The sequence below is a fragment of the Amblyomma americanum genome, chromosome 1, assembly GCF_052857255.1.
Source record: "Amblyomma americanum isolate KBUSLIRL-KWMA chromosome 1, ASM5285725v1, whole genome shotgun sequence".
In the NCBI taxonomy this organism is placed as follows: Eukaryota; Metazoa; Arthropoda; class Arachnida; order Ixodida; family Ixodidae; genus Amblyomma; species Amblyomma americanum.
The window spans coordinates 348,039,508-348,041,937 of NC_135497.1; the positions used below are offsets into that span (position 1 = coordinate 348,039,508).

A 2,430-nucleotide genomic window follows, 5' to 3' on the forward strand; every position below is an offset into this window, starting at 1 on the left:
GTAGAGCCAGTTTGGAGTGTCAGGCAAAATGGATGCACCTCACCACTTTATTGAGCATCCATGGGAGCCATCGCAAAACATCTACTTCGTACGCGATGTGCCACATATCGTCAAGTGTATCCAAAATCACCTGAGGAAGCACACCTAAGCAATCGTAAAGAAAAAAAGCATGAGCAAATGTTCAGTGTTGTTTAACAGTTGGGTTCTGTTTCTTCCAGGCAGGCGACCTTCGCATCAATTTCCGGCATTATGTGACCCTGCATGAAGCAGAGAAAAGTAAGCATGTGCGAGTTGTGCCAAAACTGGCCGAAGCACATGTTGCCCCTGATAACCTACGCAAAATGAGCGTCAGACTAGCTACACAAGTAGATCTTGTTCTTGTAAAAGCATGCTGTTTTATTTTCTGTCCTTATATGTGAAGAAATGCAATTCTTTTTTCTGCAGCTCTTTAGCCGTGGGACGGCTATTGGAATACGCGTGTACAGGGAAGCAAAAGCCGTTGGCTTAGAAGATTCAGGAGGCACTGAGGCCTTCACAAGAATGCTGAACGACGTATTTGATGCGCTCAACATCAAGCTTCCATCTAGGGGAATCAGGCGCCATTCCAAAGAGATAGAGGCAAGCAGCTCAGCTGCACTTTATGGAGCCTAGGCTTATACTATTACATACGCCTTTGCGTGTCCGCATGGTTTGATTATTCAGAATTTTTTCAGATCACGAAGCAGTTCCTGGAAGTCTTGAACGTGACTGAGCGAAATGCAGTTGAGAAGGGCACAAGACTCTTTGCCTCTCAGCTGACAACGGAGTCCCTACGTGTCACAATGATGTCGACGCTAGATATTATCAATTATCTCTTCGACAAGGGCGCATATTACGTACTCACCGCCAAGCTTAACCAGGGCCCGTTGGAGTTAACATGAATTTTTTCACTTTCAGTTTGGACTTTAGAGACATGCACTTTTACTCAAATGCTTGTGATTTCTCTTTCAGCGGCATTTTGGCCTCGCTCGTTCATTTGGAGGTGATGAGTCGCACCCTACCGTCATGAACTTCTTTCAGATATTTCGCCTGCTGAGCCTGTACACGCCCATCAAGACAACACTACGTGGAAGTGTTCAAGGCGAACTGAATGCTGTACTTGTCAGTGTAGAAGAAACATTGAAGACTGCTGCAGAGGCTCATCGATCAAACAAAGCTAGCTTGCGCAATGAGATTGAGGCTAGGCTGTTGGAAATGACAACGTTTCCATGTGTTACCCCTGACAAAATGACCGATGAGCACAGCTGCTTCAGAGGTTCACCAGATGACAGTGTTGTTTATTACTTATCTGGGTATGTTGTACACAAAGTAAGCAAGCGCACAGAGTGCCATTTGTGCCTGCATGACATTAGCTCAGCAGCTCCTGTCGTCGGTTCTGACGCGTAATTGACCAGGTATCGGAGCTTTAAGGAAGGCAGCCTGAGGCACCCCAGCATCAAGATGCTACACTTCGTAGGGGTTGTAAATGAATCTGTCACTTTCTCTTGATGAGGAAGGTCTCTGCGGGGACCTGTTTTGGAAGGTCCTGGACGAGCTGGATGAGTGCTACCTAACGCGGCTGGGTTGTGATCAGCACAAGCCCACGTTCACGTGCCAAGTGCTAAATTTTTTCACTGTCACGCGGATGCATTTCTATGCCAGGGATGTCAACCGGCGCCTTCAAACCCGCGAGAAAGTCGCCATCGCCAGCGAAAAAGCTCGTCTATTGTGAAGCAATGCTTAACAGTTTCATTGTGGGTGCGTCCTTTGTGCCTGGCAATAAATGCTTTTCATGCTGCTGAGAAAAGGCAAGTTTCTTTGCTTTGCTTATTTTTCATTTTGAGTAGTATATGCATGAAAACAAGGGCAGTGAATGAGTTTCGGGGCAGGATCGCTGCTGGTGCTTTCTCCTGTTCATTCCGTCAGTTATAGCCTCGCCAAAATGTTCGAAGAGGTCCCTAATTACTGTAAAAATTCTGAGGAGCAGTGCATGACAATTTCAAGGCAAAGAATGCCATCTATAATACACAAACCGGCAGCGCTTCGCGCTGCGTAGCGCAGGGCACCGGGCTAACCGTGGCCGCCACGCCATCTGGCGAGAGGAAACGAAAATGGGCCACACATCGACAGCCGCCGCGGTGGGGAGTTTGACAACTGAAGGGATCTAGTAACGTTGTTGGAAGTAGCGAGCAGCTGCCAATTTGAAAATGGCCTAGTTTTTTTTATTCACAACGTTCCTGCGGCTTTCGTTCAAAGGCACCCTATTTTGCAGCTGAGTTCAGCAAGACATACGACACCGCACCGCAGTATATTTGACGCCTGTAACAGGACAGGCAAGGCGTCGTCGTTCACCCAGTTGCTGTCGTGCATGCGATGGTGCAACTATTTAGCCAGAGTCGTATTATGACAATG

The 2,430-nt window shown here is 47.4% G+C and overlaps 1 pseudogene; it reads left to right on the top strand.

The window, feature by feature from the left end:
• Window positions 1-341: 341 nt before the first annotated feature.
• On the top strand, window positions 342-1,806 carry LOC144100149 (uncharacterized; annotated as a pseudogene).
• The last annotated feature ends 624 nt before the right edge of the window (window positions 1,807-2,430 follow it).